We start from the raw sequence: 26,586 nt of genomic DNA on the forward strand, positions 1-26,586 counted from the left end.
CTACAGCTCTGATGTAACCCCCACCACACCCAAAAGTGTAACTTGAACGTTTTCGTTTTTGTTTGTTTATAATTGACTTTACCTTTAATATACATACAGTGTTGGGAAGGTGACTTTTAAAATGTAATCCCCTACAGATTACAGATTACATACCCCAAAATGTAGTTTGTAACAGAATCTATTAAATTACTTCAAGTAACGTAATCTGAATACTTTAGATTACTTGATTTGCTGTAGAGAAGCAAAGACGAGGAAATTTTCACATAAAATGTTTTGTCTGATAAAATAAAATGAAAAGCCCAGACTTTACTGAACCAAATTAAAAATATTATTGATAGAAGAAGAGGAGACACGTCCACAGCAGGATTTAGTCCTGTTAAATCCTGTTTAGTCTTGGTTTAGTTCTGGTTTAACCCTTCCAGACCTAAGGGCATTTTTGGTACATTTGTCCTCGCCTGGATTTTTTTCCTAATTTTGCTATTAAAACTCCTCTTTTTATCCCCTAATGAAGTGCTATACATCCTTTTTTTCAGTACAACCTGTTCTTTCACAATCTGAGTGCTGTAGTTGTGTCATATGGCTGTAATAAAAGCTATAGAACTAGAAATACAAAGGAAAAAAAAAACGGAAAATAATATTCACACTCCTTTATTCAAAACACACAGCAAACATGTATAAACAACTTTTTAGACATAATAAATACTTAATTTAGGGTCTTAGCTACAAAAGTGCAAAATATGAAGTTTGTAGGTATTCTAAAAATGTCATTTTTGCCCTCAAAACAAAAAAAAAGTGCACTCGTCCAAGTCCTTCACTAGTGCCAATCATGGAAGCAGTTCCTATCAGGCACCAGGCATAGTGCCACATCACAGGCCTTGCATTTCCATGCAGTACACTGCCTCTTCCCCTGTGTTTGTCAGCAGTGCACACATGACAGCCTCCCATATGATCCTTGCCTGCTGCGGTCTTCCTGGTGTGGTGGTTAGTAAGTGTGGTGATGGAGATGAAAGTACTGAGGAGTGGAGATCTGGATCTTCCATGCCTCCATCCCTGCCCCTCCTCCTGCTCTCAGAGGAGATCGTAGGTGTTGAAGGTGTTGATGGTTCTGGACGGGTGGCTGGGGTTGTAGACACTGATGAAGCTGGGGAGACACCTGAAGTGAATGGCACAGGGGAATCTGGAGGAGCCTGAGGAACATCCTCTGACTCAGCACTAAACAAAAGAAAAGGAAAAATGTTAGTTTGTGTAAAACTTGTGTATTACATATGTACTACAACAAGTCTAAGTCTAGTGCAGCAGGGGCAAACACAATGCACAACCCCATCCCCCACCCAAATGGTGTCAACAGATTATGACCTCACTAATTAGGACATCCACACCTCCCAAACCACTTCATCCACTTTACACATGTAGTTTGTAGCTCGTTATTACAAACAACAACATACATGTCATAAGTCTAGTGCAACACAGGTAAACAGTTGTCTGAAGTTCACAATCTCATCCCCCACCTAAATGATTATACCCCTCACGCATCAAATGAAACTGTATCCAAACAATGCGTAAATAGGCATTACGCATGCTACTATTATGTATTTACGCCCGTTTACTACAAGTGTTGCATGATGTTTGCTCTAAATAACTATGAAATATTTTGCTACTTACTCTTCAATAGGGTCCAGACCCTCCAGGTAATCCAACTCTTCATCTGTATAAAAAGTGTCCACATCGGACTCGGCGTCACTGCCAGGCTCCGTTACCATCGCCACTGCTTCCAGCAAGGAAAGTGACGCTTTGTGTGCCATTTCTGTTCGTTCTTTCTTTCTTTCTTCTGATAGACTTCCCGGAGCTCTTTATCCTCTGTGCGCAAAACAACAAATGCCTTGGCACACGAATGTGCGCCGGGTCTACGCCAAGCGCGCATCTGCGCGCACCTGCTCACACCCGCGCGCACCCGATTCATTGCTCGGCACTAGGCTGTTTACGTCCTGTTGGGTGTATTATGTATCATTTGCAAGTAAAAAAAAAAACTTTTCAAATAACAATAGTAAGGAATGCGCAATTGCGCACACTGAGATGCGTAATTTGCCATTTACTTGAGAAATAATGGTACTTAGGGCTGCTTTATCAAATGCTATGAGCACAGTTTGAGCACAGAGTAAAATATCTTGACTTACAACAATCTTTGGCAAAGTTTGGGCCACTGAAAATGGATGGAGCGCGTCATGCGCCGAAGAGCGAAGTTCCTATTGGACACCTGTTTTCGCTACGTCACCACGCAGGGTGCGTGTGACGTAGGATGATGCCGGAAAGATGCCCGTAAAGCCACGGGTCTTATCTATACAAGGGAAAAAAAATAAGTCTCTATCTTTTATGGTTAAAAGTTATGCGCGGTTATGTAAAACATGTCCGCCGGTATTGTATACGATACCGTCGGTCTGGAAGGGTTAATCCTGGTTTTGTCCTCGTTTAGACTTGGTTTAGACCTAGTTTAGACCTGGTTTTAGACATGGTTTTAGTCCTGGTTTAGACCTGGTTTGGACCTGGTTTAGTGTCCGGCAATGAGTGGAATTACCGAGAAAAAAAAAAAAAAAAGGAATAGCCCAAAATGTGAAAACAGGAAAATCCTGCTGTGTAATCCATTTATTTCAACAAAGTAACTGTAATCCAATTACCACTCACTGAAACAGTAACTGTAACTGAATACAGTTACTCATAATTTGTACTCTGATTACGTAACTCCAGTACATGTAATCTGTTACTCCACAACACTGTAAACATATATAATAATCACAATGCTGTTTGTCTGGTTTTCATTCACAACAAGGGCTTCTTGACAGAACCACTCTTCTGTTCCTGTTAACATCCACAGCCGTAGTCCTGTTGCCGAGCCTCAACATTAGCGTTACACACATGTTCGTTCGATATACGTGTCGATAAACACGTGTCCCTCCATGTGCGCCGTGTTGTCATTTATTTTACTCCTAAAGTTAAACAGTTTTGGCAGCGTCCTCCTCAGATGCAGCAGAAAGTAGCTCCATATAGACTTACAGCTGAAATATTCCAACAAAGGTGAGTTTTATCTTTCAGTCACTTTTTATTTTACGTTGAGAGACTCAGGAATGACAAAGATATGAACTATTAATTACTTTATAATCGCTTTTGGCTTTACATCGGCTTTCATCAAATCCGCTCGTGTACGTACATGAGACACGACTCGTGACCTATAAGATCTCTTTCTTCGACTCTATCTCCCAGGTCACAGGTGTCAAACATAAGGCCCGGGGGCCAGATCCGGCCCTCCAAGACTTTTAATCTGGCCCTCGGCTAATTTTCTACTAAAATATTTTTATTATATTTTCTATTAAAATCGTGTTAATTTTCTGTGGTGTTTATCACAGCAGCGTCTCCAGCGTCTCTGTACGTGGCCCCTCCCACCAGAGCAGCACAAATGAAGACTTGTCTCTTTCCAAACGCTCTTAAAGGACGATCGTTTTGACTGTTGACCGTGACACCCTCATCAGAAAAATGTCCAACATGAGAAAAGTGGAGCCGAGTGCAGGATTTTACAAGAAAAACTGACTTATTCCTGTTTACAAACAAGTTCATGTTAAAACATTGTGTTGAAATTGCATTTTTCTTAAAGTTTCAGGTTGTTCATAATATTATAATATTTTGTAAAAGAAAGAGTTTATAAATTAAAAAAGATTTCTGTAATAGATTTGAATTTCTCTGCACAAATATTTGAACTTATTGTTATTTTTGGGGTTTATATGTCATGAGTTTTCTGATCCGGCCCCTTTGGGATCAAAGTAGGTTGGACATGACCCCCGGACCAAAATGAGTTTGACACCCCTGTCCTAGGTGTTCCTCAGAAAATGGTCCTTTGAGACATTTCTGTGTAATATAACATAGTTTTAGAGTTCAGAAAGAGGATGGGAGAGGACAGTGTGCCTTTAAGAGCACAGACTGTAGGGGGCAGTGTGGGAGAACCTATGTACTGACTCTGCTGGAGGAGGCAGAGCTGTGCGGACACAAGCGTGTGACGCAGTGAGACTCAGGAGGAAAAGAAATCATCAAATAATCATCAAAGGAGGAAAAGTCTGATAGTTTAACTCCTCTACAACTCTATATGAAGAGTCGACTGGTTTATTATAAAATATAAAATAACCTGAGAAACTCTGTTCTTATGTTCACTGAAAAACACAACAACAACAACAAAAACAAACCAAAAAAAAAAGAAAAACACTGTAAATCATTGAACCAAATGAACTAAAACACTACACAGATAAACTACAGCTGTACAGTAGTTGTGCTGTAATATATGTATTGTTTCATTAATATCATAGTACTATTATATTTTACTCATTAGCAGAAAAAAATTTGAGATGAGATTTTATTTGAGTGCTAAAACGAATCGAAATCAAATCAATATCATGACCCGTGTATTGAGATATATATCAAATTGTGGGAAAACTGTATCGTTGCGTCCCCAGTGATGACAGAAAATCACAGATGTAGTGCAATCTGTGTTTGACTTTACACTTTACACACATGAGACTGAAGAGCTGTGGATATTTATAATATTTATTCATGTATTTTGAACATTACTACATCTTAAACTTGTACACTTAATGATTTGCAGACTGGACGGTACTTTAAATATATTAAACACGAAGAAGAGATTTATCAGAGAAGCAAGTTCAGAACTAAACTCACACTGCAAAAAACAAAATCTAGTCAAGGTAAGATGACGTGAATTAAAGTTTTATCATGATTTGAGTAAATTTCATTTGACAAGTAAAATTATCTACCAGTGTGTTGTATTTAAAATATGAAATTACATCTTGCTACACTTAAAAACAAGAAAAACAACAAGTTTTTGCACTTAAAAGAAGAAACAAAATGTAACGTTGCTTGAATTAAGACAAACACACTTATTCCGTTGGTTGATCATTTGACTTGTCAAGCTGAATCTACTCAAATAAAGTTAAATATTTTTTAATTTAACCCTTATATTGTGTTAGGGTCAAAATTGACCCGTTTTCAAGTTTAGGTATGTAAAAACTGCCATTTGCTTTTTTGTACCGGAATGAGGCTTCATCTAATCCTCAGACACAACTATTTTAACGCAACAAAATAAATTTTCACCATTTTAGTAAATTGTAAAGGTCTGAAAAAAAAAAGTGACATCCGTGGTGTTACGGGTCAAAAATGACCCGGCAGAGAATAGTGGCTGTTTTATGCATCACTTACAAGCTGTAGGCTGCTCTGTGGATCAAATATGGCTCAGTGTGTCCCACAACACACACACACACACACACACATGCACACACACACAGGCCCCCTTCACCACATCTCCACAACATGAACTCAAACTTTCTCGTAGAAACTAGATACACACGCACAGACACACAAACACACACTCTATATTCACACACACACACACACATAAAAAGGTCGTCTTCACCCACGTGAACTCTTCTCTTTCTTGCAGCACATTGATACATTTTGAATCTAAAATAAACATTGTCATATATAAACAGGGTTTTAGTGAGATATTATCAGCTGTATCTGTTGCAGCATCAGTCAACATGAGCAGGTTCACTGTTTATGAGGCGCTGGATCAGATTTTTGGTCATGACAGTGATTCTGAAGACAGAGAGGAAAGTGAAGCTGAGGAAGATGTGTCTGAGGATGAGGATGAGGACACAGACTGAATAAAAGAAGTGGACTAAGTGAGTGTGACGTCACCCACAGCGTTTGGCGCCGCTCAAATGAAGCTCACGGTTACAGGAGTGAATCTAGAGCCAGGTTATATGTTATGAATAGGATTTTTTGGACGGACAAAACAGCCAAAAAAAAATAAAAATCAGGATCATGTGTCGCAGGTTAATACGTATATTTTAAGACCAAAATGACGAGGTTCACAGCAGCAGGTACAGAGAGAAGGACGACAAGATCCTAACATAAGTCAATTGGAGCCAGAGTCAGAAGGAGCCGGAAGAGCCTCCTGGAGAACTTTTCTATTTGGAACGCGGTGGCTACAGCGTTAGTTATGTCCATTCATATATACGTCTGTGGATGAGGATGAGGTTCAGTATGACCCTGAACAAGAGCACACATGTGGTGAGGAGAACCCAGATGTCACAAAGACTGAAAGAGACGTCTTCAAGTCAAGAAAAAGTGACAGTTCATGGTCACCAAGCCTCTTGACACCCAATATAATTATACTTATATAAATTAGATTTATATTATATGTATTATATATCAAATTATTATGATTATAGTATAATTATATAATATAATTACAAATTTTATCACTATAGGAAATATAATTAGTGAATTTAAGCAGTTTTTGTAATAAAAAACGAGTGGTATATTTTAAGATAAAAGGTCTGTGCAGCCAAATAATAAAAAATAAAAAAATAAAAATGTTTCCATGGACATGAACACATACTAAGTTAGTTATGAGGGGAAAAACAATATTGGATGATATCTAGTGTTTTTAAGTATTTTCAGGCTGAGTTAAATCACGGGTCAAATTTGACCCGGTAACACTAAAGACGCGTGTAGCTTTCTAACACAATACAAGGGTTAAAACTATTTAGATGTGAGGGTGTCTGGTGTAGGAGACAGATTACAGCATCATCCACACATAACTGGCACTGATAGGCAAATTGTAGAGCAGGGGTGGGCAAACTACAGCCCGATTAAACCTTTTAATCCGGCCCGCCGAACTTGAATAAATTACAATAATAAAGCTTCCGGCATTTTCCAGTAGATGGCGCACTATATATACATTGAGGTGCGGCGTATTATGTTAGCTTCAATGCTTTATGGGAAAGTGTTCTTACAGGAGTCATTTTATTTTTATTCACTTATTTGAGACAGGGTCAACGCACAATTTTTGCATTTACCTTAACAGGAGAGATGCTTTGTACATCAGGTTGTAGCATCAGTGCTCATTTCCACCTGTCGTCCGTGACAGGTTCATTGATTGTATTTAACTGACCTTGACTGTCAACTGTTCTTGGAGACCTGTAGCATGTTTTGGGTTGATGGCGGAAACCGGAGTGACCGGAGGAAACCCATCCAGACACGGGGAGAAACATGCAAACTCCACACAGAAAGGCCCGGGCGACCCAGGGATCAGACCTGGGTCTGCTGTGAGGCATGAGTGCTAGCCTATCAGCCACCGTTCAGCTCACCAAATCCTGTAGGAAGAAGGGCAATAACATCTTTCCCCTTGATGAAATTCACCAAACATTCTCTTTGTTCCGGTTTTAAATCCTCAATCTCGGGAATTGTTGACAACACAGAATGTCTGTCTCTTCGCTGATTGGCTGGTGCCTGGACTTGCACTTCTGGGGTTTCTGCGAATCGTCTAGTGTATTCTGATTCTTGACCTAGTTGCTGGAGAGATATGAAATTGAATGGAGGCACTAGGTGGCGCCAGCCTGGCAAAGGTGTGGGAGGAGAGGTTGATGAATGGCCGTCTGAGTGGTCTGTGATGAGGTGTGGATTGGGCATCTGGGAGGTGAAGAGATGGGCTACTTTTGGGACAAGTCTGAAAAACATCCAAGCTTCACTCAGAAATGATTACACCCATCCTCCTCTTACATATAAGTGAGAGCATCTTCATCATATCGGGGAGTGACTGCAGTGTATTATATGAATAGCAAAATCTGTCAAACTGAAAACAATACTTTTTTAATGTTAAAATGTCATTAAAATAACACTTGATCACGCCAAAGTACTACAAATACCACATGAATTTCATAGTTTCATCTTTTGGAAAAATGTGTGTGTTATTGGATTAATACAGCTCTTACACATTTATTACAGTTTGTGCTACACTGCTACATCTTTACTTCGGCTATTACACCTTTGATATGTGTAGTACACAGTCTTATGACCTTTATTATTGAGTATGTAAATAAACTGTAACATATGTCCACACTCTTAAGGGCCGTTCACACCAAAGTGTCAAAGTGTCCATGTTCTATGTAAAGTCTATGTGGACGCGCGTCTAGGGCGTCTAGCGGCACGAATCTGACATCGACGCGGCGAGTCTTGAGCATTTTGGCGTCGATGCTCTAAACGCACGTCCAAGGCGTCAGAGTCAAGAAGTTGAAAATGCTGAACTTTTCACGTCAGACACACAGCGTCGACCAATCAGGGACGAGTATCCAGTGACGCAGCGACGTTATTATCAGGAAGAAAAACCCGAGAACCAGAACGAGAAACACAAACATGAGGGGCTCACGAGGACTACACCAGGACCGGACTAGGACTAAGCCAGGACTAGACCAGGACTAAACAAGGACTAGACCGAGACTAGACCGGACTAAACCAGGACTAGACCAGGACTAAACAAGGACTAGACCGAGACTAGACCGGGACTAAACCAGGACTAGACCAGGACTAAACAAGGACTAGACCGAGACTAGACCGGGACTAAACCAGGACTAGACCAGGACTAAACAAGGACTAGACCGAGACTAGACCGGGACTAAACCAGGACTAGACCAGGACTAAACAAGGACTAGACCGAGACTAGACCGGGACTAAACCAGGACTAGACTAAGACTAAACCAGGACTAGACCGGGACTAGACCAGGACTAGACCGGGAGTAGACCAGGACTAGACCAGGACTAGACCGGGACTAGACTGGGACTAGACTGGGACTAGACCGGGACTAGACCGGGACTAGACCAGGACTAGACCAGGACTAGACTGGGACTAAACCAGGACTGATCCAGTGTCATTAGTGGAGTATAAATATATATCCGCCCCAGTCTTCAATCCGATCTCCTCCGCTGATGTTTTATGTCATAAAAACACTAAAGTCTCTCAGTCTGATCTGACATTGTTTCGGGAAAAGAGCGGGACCGGGCTCTTGTTTCCAGGGCAATGGACACGTGTCAAGTATTTTTCTCCCGTTCGTCCACGGCGTCAAAGACGAGCGTCGGGGGCGTCTAAACTCAAATGTAAAGGTTCCAACTAGAGGAGTCAAGGCGTTTTTTGACGCTTTGGTGTGAACGGCCCTTTATACAGACACAAACACATGCACAAATGTTTTCATGAATATTGGACTGATTGATGCTTTTTTGTTTTATCTGCTAGTGCCTCTGGTGTTGTTGGTTGCCCCCTCTGTGGTTGGAGTAGTCCTGCTGCTTGGTCTAGTTTCATTGCTGCTGTTCCTGGCCCTTAGGAAAAGATCTCGAAATCAACATTCAGAAATCACGCTCCAAGCACAGAGTCTGTTCTCACACATCCATTTAAACAGTAGTCTTTGCATAATATGTTCTTGATCATTGAAAATTATTCTTGTTTCAGTGGATGCACCTGGAAACCAGTATCTCGAAGACAGTGACGAGGATGAGGGAGACCGTGTCAATGCTGATGCACCAAAATGTGGAGGCACCAAACATGTGTCCAACCCCCAGTGAGAAGTAAACCAAGTAACCAAGCCAACACAAATTTCAATACTGGTAGAGAAGTTTCGGTCAGTCAAGTCAAGTTTGTGAAAAACACTGAGGCTTGCTTTGTGGGTAACAAAAAAGAGGAAAAAGAAGAAGAAGATGATGATTAGGGAAATTTAACTGGAATGAACACTGAACACTAAACATTTATCAAAACGTCTAAATTACAGCTTGACAAGCAAGAAAGACTGAATATGTTTTAGCGTGGTAAGACATAGAGGAACACAGTGATGATGTCTATTATTTCAGCTTCCGTAATGCTTAAATTGTAAGGGACATATTTGGCAACTTCAGCTTTTATCTTGTGAAATGTGAACGTGTGCTGAAGATAGGCAGCTGGATGGGCAGAGCTTAAAGATGTAAACCTGCTTGTTTCTATGGATACATCAATGTTCTGACTGAAATGTTCCACAGTCTGACATTACGCAGCATTACCTTACCTTTATTCAATTACAGGTGATTTTATAGCTCAGAAATACATAGAAAAACGAACATTGTGACTGTGGGCAGGGTTGCCGCTCCACAGATCTGAACTGTAACTTGGTCTGGTTTTCGTCTCACATTTGAGGTTGGGGCTGTTTTAAAAGTTTCATATATGAAAAAGTGGCAGAATCAGATATCTACATATGATTACATTATGCCATTTGTCACATGATTAATGCAAGATGGCGGACTTCCAGTTTGGGAGGGGGCATGGGCACGATATACTTTTTTGTTTCTCTTGCCATTATGCATCTGTGTTCCAAATCCTGTATGTCTACGATAAAAGTAAAAAAAATATAATAATAATCATGTCCAGGGTTTTTGGTTTGCTTCTTAGCCTGGTTAGTTCTAGTTTAGCCTTGGTCCTTATTGTGGTTTTGTTTGGGGGCAATCAGAAAGCACTGTGAGAGTAGTAACCATATCCCGGTTATGGTAGTATTCGAGTTACTGTGTTTACATGCACACTGAGAAACCAGGAACTCAGGCTACGTTCAGACTGCAGGCTTAAAGCTCAATTCATTTTTTGTGAAATCGATGTTTTTTCGAGGTCGTTCACATTTCCAATTAAATGTGACTTGTATGTGACTCCAGTGTGAACAGTAAACGGCCCAAAAGTGTCCCGCATGTGACACTGGAGACACGACGACGTCAACCGCAGCGAGCGTCTCTGTGTTTACGGAAGTTGTCCAAACATGGACGCAGCATCGAGCACCTGGAGATTTTAAAGTTCCTCTCGTACCGGAGCCAGAACATGAACAACTTACTTGTTTTAAGGAGGAGATTGAGAAGGAGAAGGACGAGGTTTTTGGTCGTGGTGTTTTGTGGTTCAGTCCGTTGAAAGGAACGTGTGGATGTGGAGACGGAGCCAAGAGTGGTGAGTGGAGATGTGCTTCACTTCAGTGACACAGAGTTCATTAACAATTTTCACCTACTTCAGCGCAGAATAGTGACGTTTGTGTCTTGTTGATAACGTGTAGGTGGATGAATGCACTTTGGCCGTTCAGACTGAAGTCACATGTCAAAAGATCAGATATGTATCAGTTTCAGGAGCACATATCCAAGTGTCCTGGGTCACATTTGAAAAAAATCGGATCTGTGTGGTTCAGACTGACATTAAAAGATCAGATACAGGAACATAGAAGCCAAAAAAAACAGATTTGGGTCACTTCAGGCTGCAGTCTGAATGCAGCCTCATATCCCTGTGACATGATCAAATGTTGTATTCCGGTTTTGCTGACGTCATTGTTATTAAAAGCCCGCGTTGCTGCTGGGAAATATTTTGGTCGGAGATAAGAAACACGGTAGCGTCAAACACAGTGGGTAACCTTGCGTATTTATCCCCGATAATGATAAATTCCTGCTGCATTATCGGATGCACAAATAGAAGCACGGAAGAAGGAAAATGTCTTTTTCGTATTCTGAGTGAAAAGAACCACTAACGGTGAATTAAACGTCTTTCAAACATCCACAGAGCAAACGTAGAAGATCCTAACAAACCGTGGACTCCAACAAGTTCAACAACACATCGAGACTCTTGGAGGTTTTCATCTTTTCTGCTGTGAATGGCCCAGGAGTTTCCACCAAGTCATTGTGGATATCGCCCAAGTGAATATTTGTCCAGGTAGTTGGCGATTCTGACCAGAAATTTGGTTTGGTCCACCTTTTGTCGGGGTTGAAAAGGGTGATTTGGCTCCGTCGATGCTTATGACCAATTTCTGGTCAAATTGTCTTGGGTCCTCTGCCGTTAGAGTGGATAAATAACCTGGATCAATACCCTTTACGTGCTTTCTCGTTCCGTCCGTCATGTTGAATTTGTGTTTCTTGCCGCCGACCAAAATAATTCCCAGCATGCAACGCGCGCTTTTGTCAACAATGAAACTCGCCTATACAGAGACTTTTATTTTGGCGGGTCCACTTCCTGTTCTGCTGCCCCGCACTTTCCGGTTCCTTTAAATTCACGCAGATTACGTCCTTTCATCTCCGCTGCGGCTTCAAACAAAGTACTAAAACTCCCCAAAACGACGCATTTCACCCGCATTTTAAGGTGAGCCTTTTGCCGATATATTAGTGACTACCAGACAGAATCAAAACCGTGTAAACTGTCGCTAAAATGTTTTATTAGACAAAATCGTTAACTGCTCCTTTACAATCTCCCATAGCGCCTCTGTACATGTTTACACATCGGGCCGTGCACAGAGAGAAGCTTTAGTCCGTGGAACTCAAGGTAAATACTTTTAAATTATTTACATTTGTTTGGTTTAAAGAAGCTGAATTGTAGACGACACTTTAATTTAACTAAAAGTTCATTATATGGGACCGGCCATGATGAATTTTGTTTATATTGAACACTTTACTTGGGTAATGCTGAATTGTCGGAGGAGTTTCATACGCTATCGAAAACAATTAAAATGGAGCTCCGTGTTAAATTTTTCCACTGTTTTTTGTGCAACACTTTTATTTATGAACTTCATGAGCTCTGCCTGGGGATTTTCACCAGTATTTAGAATCAACATTTTGATTATTATTGTCTTTAATGACATGATTGAATGTTTTTGACTGCTATAGCAAATGATTATTCATACATGGTTTATTTAATCAAAATTAAAATATTGGATTAATTATAGGATGAATAATAAATTAATTATATACAAATTATTCATACCTGTTTGATGATGAATGCCATGAATATGAATATATTTTTCCCCTGTGTATGTTACACATGCATTGATTTAATTTGTTTATCTTGTGACATTATAGTAAGTTAATTCTTTAGAATGAAATATTTGTGTTTTTGGCCTTCTAGGTCATTTTATTTATTTATTTATTTTTTTTTTTAAAGGATGGAGTTCACTACTGAATGAACTATGACAAATCTCAACCCAACAAACCACCAGATGGCGAGCTAGACACCTGTGCGGTAGGACAAACTTTCTTTTTTTTTTTTTCCTCCGCTGCTTATGGAACGTGAGTCAACAGTTAAACAGACTCTAATTCACAACCCGGGCTCCTTCAAAGAACCTCTCTTCTGTTCCTCTTAACATCCACAGCCGTAGTCATGTTGCCGAGCCTCAAAATTAGTTACACACGTGTTCGTTCGATAGACGTGTCCATACACACGTGTCCCTCCATGTGCGCCATGTTGTTATTTATTTTGCTTCTAAAGTTAAACAGTTATGGCAGCGTCCTCCTCAGATGCAGCAGAAACAGATACATATGGACTTACAGCTGAAATATTCCAACAAAGGTGAGTTTTATCTTTCAGTCACTTTTTATTTTACGTTGAGAGACTCAGGAATGACAAAGATATGAACTATTAGATACTTTATAATTGGCCCTATGGTTAAGAATCACTGCTCTAGGGATTAGTTTAGTCAGTAATTGAAAATACCAGGTTCAACATTTGTGATTTTAATTTTTGAATATTTCATGTTGTTGTGGAATTTCTAGGCTACATACAACAAAAAAGAATGAAAAGTTGTCTCGAATCAAGGAGTCTGATTTATTGAAGCAGTTGTGCACACAATCACAAAACTACTTGTCCCTGACAGTCGTCTGTCCCTAAACTGTGACATAATTCAAAGTATATAACAAGTTCAAAGTATAAAAAATAAGAATAAAATTTAAATATACAGTGCATGTTTATAATGTTTACAGACAAGACCGTCAGTGTCTCCACAGCTCAGAGGTGAATCTGACGGAGCTCCTCACAGGACACACTAGAGCTTCAGTGATTTGATTGTTCAGATTCATGGCTCTACACATAAATTACAAAATCCAACTTCTAATCGTGACAACACAGGAGCTCACACCACAGTTTACAAACATTTCACTGGCGCTACAGAACCACGGCACTTTGACTAATATTCTCAAAGAGTCATTATAGGCCACTGCCAAACCCTGGAAACTTTTTATTTTTTATTTTTTTTGTAGTTGTGGCAAAGGTCACTGATGCACATGGAGAACTTGCGGACGAGCACATTGGCCCGACCGTAAAGTTTACACTGCTGCCTGTACATGTCTCTGTCACCTCAGAAATCACTGGTGACAATGTCCAAGATATTTAATCTCATCTGTGAGTTGGAGGGCACAGCCGCACTGAGATAAAACTGGAAAAGATCGAGTTTTCAGAGCATTGTACTAAATGTCATGTTCAAAGCCAAACTGGTATTTAAAAGCAGCTATAGACCTGCACTTTAAGGGCACAGTGGGACTAGATCATCTGCAAACATTAGATGGTTATACAGAAAATCACCAACAAAACATACAATTTTACATTCATTCAGTTGCACAGACAGGTCATCAACATAAATATTAAACAAAAGTGGAGACAGGATTCCACCCTGATGAACTCCAGTACTAACTCTGAAAGAATCACCCCATTTCACCTGCATGAACTGACAGGTGTACCAGAAAATAAGTATTCTAGTGAGGTACCCTGGAAGGGTTTGTTAATTTGTTGAACAGTTTTCCATGGTTAATCCCATCAAGCGCTTTAGAAGCGTCTAGAAAACACATGAACATAGTGGACCCTGGGAATTATATTTAACCAGCATCTCTCTTTCAGTGCAAAGATATACGTGTCAGTGCCATGACCACGATTAAAGCCAAAGTGATCAGTTTGTAATCAGTTACATAATGTGTACAGAGTTTTTATGAGGCACAGGGATGATACAAACACATGAGATAAGACCGAGTCTCATCCACAAACAAGTCAACACAAGGCTGAGTCAACTATCAAAAAAACAAACTAGGATTGATATAACCCAGGGGTCTCCAATCTGTAGCTCAGGAGCTCTGCACCCCACACCAAGTAGCTCACCAAGGGATTTTGAAATTACACTTATTGTCCTGAATAACTCAAATTTGATTGATTAAATGCCTATTATTATTGTAAATCTAACATTTTTATTTAAGTGTACCCCATCTAAGTCTTGCCATGACTCTCATATATACTTTATTCCCTGTGGTAACTAAAATTAGTAGCTCTCTGGAATTTTTATTTTTGTAAAGGTAGCTCACCCGAGGAAAATGTTGGAAACCCCTGATATAAACTATAAACTTGTATGAGGAGCACAAGGCCAGAGCGCTCTACATAGAATAACAGTTAGGATTACAACGAGACATCAAGAAACGACATCTAAAAACCAAGAAGTAAGAATCAAGAGGTTGCGATGTCGCTTAACAGTAGACATCTGATGTACCATTTATAAACAGCCTAGATCCAGTAAAAGATCACCGATGTAAAGATTTCCAGAACTATGTCAAAGTACAATAGAATCTACAGGGAAATCTGGCTCTTGTCTCCAATCTGGGAGTACGACATAATCACATTCTACAATCTGAAAAATGACCAATATAATGATGGTTATTCTGCATTTATTCAGACATAAAACAAACTTAAAGCACATTTAAACCAAAACACATTTTTATATAATGCAATTGTCAGTGGGAAGTTTTTCTAAAGGGAGAATTATGCTGCAATAAAAATGTTTTCCTTGGATCAAAATGAGGCCTAGGATCAGCTAAATGAGACTGAGAAAGATCTATGAATGACAATATTTATTATTTTATTTGGAGATATGGAGGAGTGAAAATTCTCTTAATCTGAAGGAGGTGGGCTCATTTGTTATTATCCCAAACAGAGAAACCATCTTTAGAACACTCCAGACTCCAGGACTGATCATTGCATCCAAGTGCACTTTCAACACTGTCTCCTTTCCTCTTGAGTCCTTTGCAAGACATGAAATATAAACCCTTCCATTCCACCGGACCTCACAGTAACAGTGACCAGACAGACCAGTGGAACACAGAATCTGAGTCCAGATCTCAAATCTGTCCAGATGGTCTGAATACGGCTGCTCCTCTCACATGTGTCACCTTCTTGTTGTTATCAGAAAGTGAATTTTCCTAAAGAAATCTGATGGAGAGAAAAAACAACACACCAGCAGTTAGTCCCCTGTCCACTCTCAACATCTGAGACACATTTAATTATAGTACAACAGGTATTCATGAGGGATGTATTTAAAAAAAAGCAGAACATTGTTCTCATAGCGGAATATTATAATATTCTTTCTTCTAAATTTTTTCCTAACCAACTCACCCATTTTCCACCCAGTGAACAATGGCGAAAAGTCCTGAAATTTTGCCATCTGTTAAAACTCCCACTTCTCTAACTTTTGGCTATTTCCATTTTCCAAAATGAATCAAATGGCCCATGCATTAGGGAATACGAATGACATCCAAAATATTTTGCACATAGAATCATGAAATTTGACACAAAAGTAGATCATGACAAGTAAATACTATTACACCAATTCTGTGCGCTCCACCAGGGGGCAGCAATATTGTATTAAATTTGCTAAGCATGACTCGGTATTTAAAAAAATAAAAAATAAAAAAAATCATACGTTGACGCACTCCTCCTCCGGCCTCAAATTTGGTACACATTATCACAAGGGGTGGAACATCAAACGTTATCAAAATTTTTCACACGTCTTACGGTCTCTGAGCAGTGAAGCGACAAAAATTGTCCAGAATTTCGTAAATTTTTTATTTTTACCAATTGCTCTCATTTGTCCGATTTCAGGGAAATTTTAATCAGTGAGAAAATACAAACACGGGTGCAGTAGCCCCCATGGAAAAATAATATTTTATTTGTCGTAGATACACAACATTTTGTGTGCAAATTTGTCACATAGTCTAGATTAAAAAACTCAATGATGCCCACACCCCATTTACATTGTGTTGCCATGGTGACAAGCCAAAATTCTGTCCTTGCTAATGGGACGTTGTTTCACAAACTTTGGTGCAGCCAAACCAAATTTGGTAGCCAGATGCATTGTGGCAATAGGAACTAAAATATATATTGTGACCATGCCTCTTTACAAACCAGAAGTCTGTCATCATTTTTTTTTTTCTTTTTTAAATAAATGAGTGCAAAAAAATTGACAAATGGCAGGGTTAGGTTAAGAGTTAGAGTTAGGGTTAGGGTTGGGCTTACGACTAGGGTTTGGTTTAAGTTTAGGGTTATGTTTAGAGTTAGGCCTGCCTTTAGGGTTTTTTGGGCTAGGGGTTAGACTTGTGTTTGGGGTTTACAGTTATCAGGGTTAGTGTGGGGCGCGGCGTTTGTGGGGGTGCAACGTTTGCAGGGAGCAAAGGTCCATTTCTGTCCTGTGAATATGACTATTTTAGTATTGATGCCTGATGAAATTAATAGTTTTAAATAAGTTTTAAATAAGTTAACTCAATTTGAAACAGACACAAGACTTAACACTTACCCTTGATTAGTTCACGTACTAACCACTGAGCTCCAGCAGGCTCGAGTCTGAAACACATGACATCAGTCTGAAACATGGAGTTCATCTTTGAATCACATTTGTTAAACAGTTTTGTTTTGATTATTACCACCTGCAGGTGCTAAATCACGAGTGCAAACTGAACAACAGCATGTCCTTTTTGTGGGTGTGTTGCACCTCCAACATAACATAAATACGAGTATCCAATTGGATTTGGTGTTATTTTGGGATATATAGAGACATCTGACAGGTCAAGTCTTTTATTACGCAGTGATTGCCTTCAAAACAGCATAATTATTATTATTAGGCATTTGTAACTTGAATTAGCAGCTCTAAACTTGTACACAGTAAAGTATAAACTTTACATCACTTTTAATGTACAGTAGCATAAACTGGAATTGTCCATCCTCCATTGTCCACTTGTCAAGCGGCGTCTGCTAAAAAACTTCATTTGCATTTTCTTCTCCTCCCGTTTTTGCACATTTTGGCTAAAATGCCCCTTTATTCATTTGAACCCAAGAGCGAAATCTGCAGTGTTCATAAAGTGAACAAACTAAAGCAACTATTTGAATTAGAACACATGTATGGTATCCCTTAATGCAGCCTTTTCTATACACCATATTCACTACTGCTTTCTGTTGTTTTAGGAGCTTCCATTCACTTAAATGTAATCAAATAATTACATTTTTATAGCCAAAGTGTTAATGGTTTCACAATGGAATGCCCAAATTAGTAACATGTTTGGTTAATGAAAGTTTCTTTCTGTCCACAGTAAAGTGGTCCATACCTGAGAGTGTCCAGTGTGCAGTGGGGGTCCTCCTGTAGAGCAGACAGGAGCTTTACTCCTGTGTCTCCCGGATGGTTGCAGCTCAGATCCAGTTCTCTCAGATGGGAGGGGTTGGACCTCAGAGCTGAAGCCAGAGAAACACAGCCTTCCTCTGAGACCAGACAACCTGACAGTCTGAGGACACAGATTATTGTAATCAGACAATTAATTAATAAAATTCAACCCAAATCAAATATAAATAAACAAGCTCCATATCTTTGTTACTTTTACCAGTTATTATGTTTCAATGCAAAACCAAACAGGTTATGTAATAATGGTGAGAAATATGATCAACACTGACCTGAGCTGTTCCAGTTTACAGTGAGGACTTTTCAGTCCAACAGACAACATCTTCAGCCCTGAGTCCTTCAAGTCATTGTGACTGAGGTCCAGGACTCTCAGACTAGAGGACTGGGAGCTGAGGACTGAGGACAGAGCTGCACAGCTTCTCTCTGACAGGTTACAGCTGCTCAGTCTGGAGGAGACAGGAGCTCATTAGAGAAGACTTTAGAACACAAATGAGCTGTTCTGATACATTCTTTCACTCCCAAACATTACAGTCAACCTTAAAATACACAAATCTATTGTATTTACGAAAACAAACATGACTTCTATATCCTATAAAGTAGCTGTAATATTACCAATCTTTAAACATAGACAGTCAGTTATTCATTTCATGGCAACAACAAAGAGCGTAATACAAAATGGATTTGAGTGACATAAACCTAGGTTTATCCAGACTCTAGAAACAGTAATTAACATTGAATGAACTAGTAAATCTCTATATATTTCTGACCTGAGCTGTTGCAGTTTACAGTGAGGACTCTTTAGTCCAGCAGACAACATCTTCAGCCCTGAGTCCTTCAAGTCATTGAGACTGAGGTCCAGGACTGTCAGACTAGAGGACTGGGAGCTGAGGACTGAGGACAGAGCTTCACAGCTTCTCTCTGACAGGTTCACAGAAGCTCAGTCTGGAGGAGGAGAAAGGAGCTCATTAGAGAGTTTACCTGAACTTGCCAGTTCTGCTCTTTCCAGAGCAGAAGTGACAAGTTCAAGGAGAGAATTATCAGCGTATTCAATCCAAATAATCGTATTGCTCCACTGAGACAGATTTTGAGCTCACACCTTAATCCACTTTCCCATTCCTTTTTGTATCTCTGTCTCACTCTCGAAAAACATAGGACAAAAAAAATGCTCTGCCGTCTATTTGACTGAGGGAGCATGGGCAGAGGAACGAACTGTGCCATTTTAGAGAAGTGACTGTAAGTATTGTGGTGTTAGTAGAGTCAAGTCAATTTATGTATGTATGTCTTTAAAACAACCATAAGACGTTGCACCAAACTGCATGAAACACAACATAGTGGAAAAATAAAACAAATATAAAATATAATATGAAAGAGTGGCTTAATACTCAAAGATAATATCCTGAAGTTGACAGCTTCAGAGTAAAGCTCATAGGCTGTGGAACGCCATCTTGAAAAAATGTGTTTTTTAGAAGGGTTTTAAAGTGAAGTAAGGCTGAAGCAGATGAAGAGGGAGGGTATTCCAAAGTTTAGGGGCCACAACAGAGAAAGCTCGGTCTCTCTTGGTTTTGAGGCGGGATGGTGGAATGAACAGTAGAATGAGAGATTTAGACCTGAGAGACCGAGGAGGCTGTGTGTGGGGTTAAAAGATCAGTGATGTACTGAGGCATGAGTGAGTAGAGTGATTTAAAAACAAATAATAACAATTTTAAAATCAATTCTGTGTTTAACAGGTAACCACTGGAGTTGGGCTAGGGTGGGTGTAATATGGTCTCTCTTTTAACTGGTGAGCGTCTGGCAGCAGCATTTTGGACTGTAACCTATTGTGGGAGGCCTGAATATAGCGCATTGCAGCAGTCCAGTCTATTAGTAACAAAAGCATGTATGATTGTTTCAGAGTTATTGTGTGTTAGGATTGGTTTTAATTTGGTAATTTGTCTTGGCTTGAAAAAAGGTAGTTTTAATCTTACCTTCAGAATAGGTCATATAAGGATATCCAAATAATCAAAAGTAGTTAAGCATATAGCAAAGATGTCATACAAAGAAGGTCTAATGTAATCAATGTAGGCACCTCTTGTAGCAGTTCAGAGGCTGAGGAAATCAAAGATGGGGGCTACGAGTTTTTAATGGTAATGTTGAAACGTTGATAGTCAATGCAAGGACAGATAGTGGTGTCCTTCTTATCAACACAGAACAAAGGAGTATGATCAAAGCAGCCAACTAGCTCTTAATGTACTGGTCCATATCCCCTCAGTAAAGGCGTTTTTTGAGTGGAGATGCTCCGTAACCGTAAGGCTGGTCAGGAGGAAGTGAGGTGGTTTTGGCGTAGTTGAAAACTTGTTGCAGTGGAAGAGGGAGACAAAAGATGTAGGACAGTTAGTGCTCTATCCCATGATCTTACCACTTGGCCAGTCACTGCGAGAATTAGGTTTAACAAGAGACTCGAGAATTAGGTTTAACAAGAGACTCGTCTCTGTTCCCACAGATCTTTGGGAACTGAGTGGAGTCAATATTGTCTCTGTCATCTGACATGTGACAGTTCAGTGGAGGGGTCTGATGAAGCAGTTTGCACAGGAGCTGGTCATCCAAAACTTCTTGTCAGTGGTGAAGGCAGAGGATTGAAGCTGAGCTGAAGCTGGTGGGCAAGACCTGAGCTGCCTAAGTAAAGTAAATAAATCCTTCTTCAGTTTGGCCGAGGCTAGTTCTGAATTCATCAAATTGGCCCCTAAGTTCTTAGCTCCTTAAGTCAAAATCGGATGTTCGTCGCCGCCTGCCATGATGAGGACTGTCTGAATAGTGCACTGAGTTAGGAAGGAGTTAGGTTATATTAGGTTTATGCTTTCATAGCATAGGAACCTCAGGAGCTTCTTAACCAATCTCCACATGAAGAGTTTGTGACGTGTTAAAAGTTTCATTGCCACAGACATTATACAAAATAAATACCTGGATAAACCAAATTTAATATAACAATGAACATTAAAGCTTTTACGATCATCAGAGCTTCATTTGCTTTATCTGGTGACTACGTAATGACAAAAGGGAAAATCTATGCACATTGTTTACATTTATAGATACAAAACTTAAAGCCACATGACTCATTTGCATAAGCTCCCCTAGTAGAGCCTGTGCACACTCTGTGCTTCGCTGCAAATGGACTAAAGGACAGGATTTAGTGGAATACTTATTGGGAGAGAGGACAGAACAGAGGCTGCAGCGGAAAATAAATCTGAATGGCTTCAGACAGTTATGAAGATGGCTTGCAACTTGCAACCCAAGAAGTTTATGAGGAGGGCTTATTGTAGTCCTTTTTTGTGGGTGTTGTAGGGTCACATGGCATCATGGCCAGATTGCACTGTAACAAAGCACTATTGACCAACACTCATTGGCAGAGAAAGCACAGGAGCAGATTGATTTAAAAAGTCTTTACTTGAATTTAGCAGGAAAAATACACAGGTAAAAATCCCCAAATCTTAAGAATTGCTACCGAGCTCTGAAAACACAGGGTAAACAAGACAATCTGACAGAGAACAAAGGGGTCTCTTTGTCTTTTTTATGGATGTTTTTCAGTCAGGTTACATGTAATTTTATAGCACAGAAACTGCACATGTAGAGGATTTTAAAGATTAGTTTTATTTACTGATGCTGCAAATGTGCTTTTGATTTAATTCTTACTGCTGCTTTCAACACAGTGGCCCATATAATTCTCTTTTCTCTCTCAGAACACTGTGTGAGTGTCAGGGAAACCACTGGAGTGGTCCTTTACTGCCAAATTTGAGAACTCCTTTTCCTCAAAGGGTGGGTGGGGGGGGGGGGGAGAAAAAACATGGGATACCATATCACTTTAATGCTGATGATTACCAAATTTACTTGCTGCTCAAGAATATCAACAACAGTTCCACACAATCTCATGGATGATTTCACGGATTACTATGACTTTTAAATTTGAATCCAAAGTCCAAAACAGAAATAGTTGTTTTAAAACAAACATGTCTTCCAATGTTCAGTTTAACAATGGTTCTTTTCAACAATACGTCAAACCTACAGCCACCAACCTTGGTGTCATCATAGATGAATATTTTAAGTTTGATAAGCAGATAAATTCCATGGTTAAATACAGTTTTATCACATTTGGTTTTTGACTGATTTGGAGTGGGTGATCTATGCTTTTATCTGTACATACCTTGACTACCATAATGCAATGCACATTGGCATTAGCCAAGCTAACCTGTCATGCTTACACTTAGTCCAAAATTCTGCAGCACAGCTTTTAATTGGTGCATGTTGTAGAGATCACATCACACCTATTTAAACACTTGACTGGCTCACTTTACACTGGCTCCCTATTCATTTTAAGAGTTCATTTTAAATGTTAGTTTATTTTTAAAGCACTTTGTGGACTGGCTCCCACGTATATCTCACGCCTCATTGTTCCTTACACTCCTTCAAACACTTGGGGGTCTGAGGGCCAGCTCCAACTTGTCATGCCAAGACCGGGCCTTTTCTGTGGTCAGCCCAAAACTTTGAAACGCTCACCTCCCCTCAGTAAGGATGATCAGTCTGGGAGATTTCCAAGGGCCTCATTTATAAAAGAGACTGTCAAAATGTACTTGAAAGACTTCGTATGGACAAAACACAAATTTCACATAAGTGAAAAAATATTGTGATTAATAAATCCTCTTCTTTTTTTTGGAAACTGTTCTTCCACATTGACAAAACCTTGCTTAATCATGTTTTATTGTTGTTTTTTGAATCAGTTTGATCTTTTTGTCTTGTTTCATGGAAAATAAACTGTCTGAATCAGGTGGTGAAATGGGAAAGTAAGTTGATCAGGGGGTCACGGAGAGGCCATTTTAAAAGGTGACTCCCATCCTCTGAATGAGTCAACTGGAGGTTTAAAGAGCCCCTCTGTAATACCACACGCGACAAAAGCACTTTTGTTCCAGCAGCCATCAGTGCCCGAAACAAGTGATTTTATTATATTTATCTTATTTACAGTATGCTCCTTTTGCACATAAGGCGTATTTGTATTCTTGTTTTTAATGTATTGTTTCTAATGGTGTTTTACTTCTTTTAGCTGCTCTATGCACTGTTGTCACTTTTCTAAATGCAGATATGTGAATGTGAATGAATGAATGACTCACTGCCAAACTAAATTTACCCATTGATACCACTAAAGTAACCTTTGAGAAACAAATGGACAGTCAGTTATTAATTTAATGAAAAAAAAAAAAAAAAAAAAGTTTGACAGCTTCTCTCTGACAGGTTACTGGAGAGAGAAAACATTGTTTATGTAGAAGTTAAATCAAACCATTCTCTGTTAAACAACGGTTACTCACAGAGCTTTGTTGGAGGCCTTGACCACTGGCAGCAGCCTCAGGAGAGCCTCCTCTGAAGCACAGTATTTGTTCAACTCAAACTGGTCCAGATCTTCTTCTGATGACAGTAAGATGAAGGCCAGAGCTGACCACTGAGCAGGAGACAGTCGACCTTCAGACAGACGTCCTGATCTCAGGTACTGTTGGATCTGCTCCACCAGAGAACGATCATTCAGTTCATTCAGACAGTGGAGCAGGTTGATGCTCCTCTCTGCAGACACATCCTCACTCAGCTTCATCTTGATGTACTCAGCTGTTTTCTTATTGATCTGAGAGCTAATTCCTTTTTGTGTAAGCAGACCTTGCAGAAGGCTCTGATTGGTCGTTAGTGAGAGACCCAAGAGGAAGCGGAGGAGCAGGTCCAGGTGTCCATTTGGACTCTGTAAGGCCTGGTCCAAAGCAGAGCAGTAGAAGGCTGTTTTAGTGTCAGGACACTGTGGAGGGTTCAGCAGGTTGATCCCAGTGTTGATGAAGGTCTGATGGACATGAAGAGCAGCCAGAAACTCCTGCACACTCAGATGGATGAAGCAGTAGACCTTGTCCTGGTACAGGCCTGGCTCCTCTCTAAAGATCTGTGTGAACACTCCAGAGTACACTGAGGCCGCTGCAGCGTCCAGCCCACACTCACTCAGGTCACTCTCGTAGAAGATCAGGTTTCCTTTCTGCAGCTGCTCAAAGGCCAGTTTTCCCAGAGACTCCACCATCTTCCTGGTCTCTGGACTCCAGTGTGGGTCTGTCTCAGATCCTTCTTCATACTTGATGTTCTTGACTTTGGCCTGAACCACCAGGAAGTGGATGTACATCTGAGTCAGGGTCTTGGGCAGCTCTCCTCTGCTTTTCAACAGATGCTCCAGGACTGCGGCAGCGATCCAGCAGAAGATCGGCAGGTGGCACATGATGTGGAGGCTTCTGGACGTCTTGATGTGGGAGATGATTGTGTCGGCCTCGTCTCTGAACCTCTTCCTGAAGTACTGCTCCTTCTGTGGGTCGGTGAACCCTCTGACCTCTGTCACCATGGAGACGCACTCAGCAGGGATCTGATTGGCCGCTGCGGGTCGTGTGGTTATCCAGAGGCGAGCGGAGGGAAGCAGACTCCCCCTGATGAGGTTCACCAGCAGCACGTGCACTGAGGCGGACTCTGTGGGGTCGGTCAGGGCCTTGGTTTTGGTGAAGTCCAGAGGAGGTCTGCACTCGTCCAGACCGTCAAAGATGAAGAGCACCTGGAGATCTTCAAAGCTGCAGAGTTCTGCTTGTGTTTGACTAAAGAAGTGACCAACAAGTGTCACCAAGCTGAAGCTTCTCTCCTTCAGCACATTGAGTGCTCTGAAAGTGAACGGGAACAGCAGCTGTATGTCCTGGTTGGCTTCACCTTGTAGCCCAGTCCAGACTGAACTTCTGAGTGAGCACTGTTTTCCCGATGCCAGCCACTCCCTTTGTCAGCACTGTTCTGATGGCTCCATGTGTGTGAGCTGGACCTTTAAACATGTCTTCACATGTGATGGTTTTCTCTGCTGGGCCTGGTGTCCTGGAGGCTGTTTCCATGTGTCTGACCTCATGTTCCTGGTTGACCTCTGAAGACCCTCCCTCTGTGATGTAGAGCTCTGTGTAGATCTCATTCAGAAGGCTGGAGTTTCCTGCTTTAGCGATGCCCTCAAACACACACTCAAACTTCTGCTGCAGGTCAGACTTCAGTTTACGCTGACAAACTCCAGAATAACTCCCTGAATGAAACAAACAGACACAGGCCTGACTCTCAGAGAAGATAAAATAACTGTGAACACCTTATTTAATGTGTTAAATGGTCCTACTGCTCCACAGACGCTCAGCCAGCTCCTTCTGCTTCATCCTCCTCAGGAAGTTCAGTGTGATCTTCAAAACAGCCTCACTGCAGCTCCTCTGCTCTTCATCCTCATCCTCCACAGGCTCTAAACCTTCTTGCTCATCTGTACTCAGACACTTGTGGAGCTTCTTCAGCTCCTTCTGGACAAAAGTGAAGATGTCCTCCTCCAGAAGCTGAACAGACACATTATAAACAACACAAATACAGTGAGTGTCAGATCTGTGTGAAACAAGTTCTTATTCATTTGAATATTTATGAACTTTAGCCAGACCTTAAATATGGAGTCCAGCTGTGTCTGATGGTGATGGTGCTGACCACTGGAGACCTCTGGACCTGGCTGCTTCACTCTGTGAAAGATAAAAAATAAAAACACCCAATAAAATTCATTTCTTGTAAACAACATAGTCATTGGATGCCTCACAGATTAATTATTCCTTAAGGTTTCACAGCTTTGATCATCAAAAACATCTTTTTTTGTTATATGTTATTTAAGTGTTATTTACTACCCTAAATCATAGCAGGACATTTTCAGAGCCCAGACATCCTTTATATGTGGCAAAGTATTAACTAAGGCCATCTAACTCATAAAATCCTAAAATGTGTATGGTCATGTCAACCTGATGTTAGCTTCACATATTGTGGATAATGTGCTTGTCTAAAATGCAGTTGAGTGATCACTCATAAATGACACCGTGTTGGTTCCAGGAGCAGGTCTGTGGACATATGTTGCTTAAAGGTAGTTAGGAATGTGTCTATGCTCTGGTAAAGTAGCAGAGAAAATGAGAAAAGAGAACACGACAACGAAGAAAGACTAAAGAATGGAGAGCCTGGACGAGTCACTCATGAAAGAACTGCTGAAAGAAGCAACAGCTGAGATCAAAAAACTCCATAAGCTCCGTGAAGAAGTCACAGATTTCCGCAAAAAAACTATAAAGGAGATGACGAATTTGAGGAAGGAATTTCAACAACCTAAAGAGGAAATGGATGGCATGGTGAGCAGAGTAAGTGCAGCCAAGGAGAGAGTCGGCTAGGCCGCAGAGAGAGAAATTATTCCTCTGGGTGTTATGAAAACATTTACACAAGTGACATGGAAAAACAAATGTAAATGGAAAATAAATCAAGACAAATGAACATTTGCATTTAAACGTTAAGGAGGGTAACAACCCCGTGGACACGATTAACTTTGTCGAAGTGTTGCTACACTGTCTAAAGCAGACTTGGAGAAACTTATCCATGTGTTTGTCTCCAGTAGGTTAGA

General features: G+C 40.4%; 1 pseudogene; it reads right to left on the reverse strand.

The window, feature by feature from the left end:
- Positions 1 to 866: 866 nt before the first annotated feature.
- On the reverse strand, positions 867 to 25,905 carry LOC110154506 (NACHT, LRR and PYD domains-containing protein 14-like; annotated as a pseudogene).
- Between the last annotated feature and the right edge of the window lie 681 nt (positions 25,906 to 26,586).

This window comes from Boleophthalmus pectinirostris, unplaced genomic scaffold (genome assembly GCF_026225935.1).
Source record: "Boleophthalmus pectinirostris isolate CB_2022bp ecotype Guang Dong unplaced genomic scaffold, ASM2622593v1 HiC_scaffold_22, whole genome shotgun sequence".
Taxonomy (NCBI): Eukaryota; Metazoa; Chordata; class Actinopteri; order Gobiiformes; family Gobiidae; genus Boleophthalmus; species Boleophthalmus pectinirostris.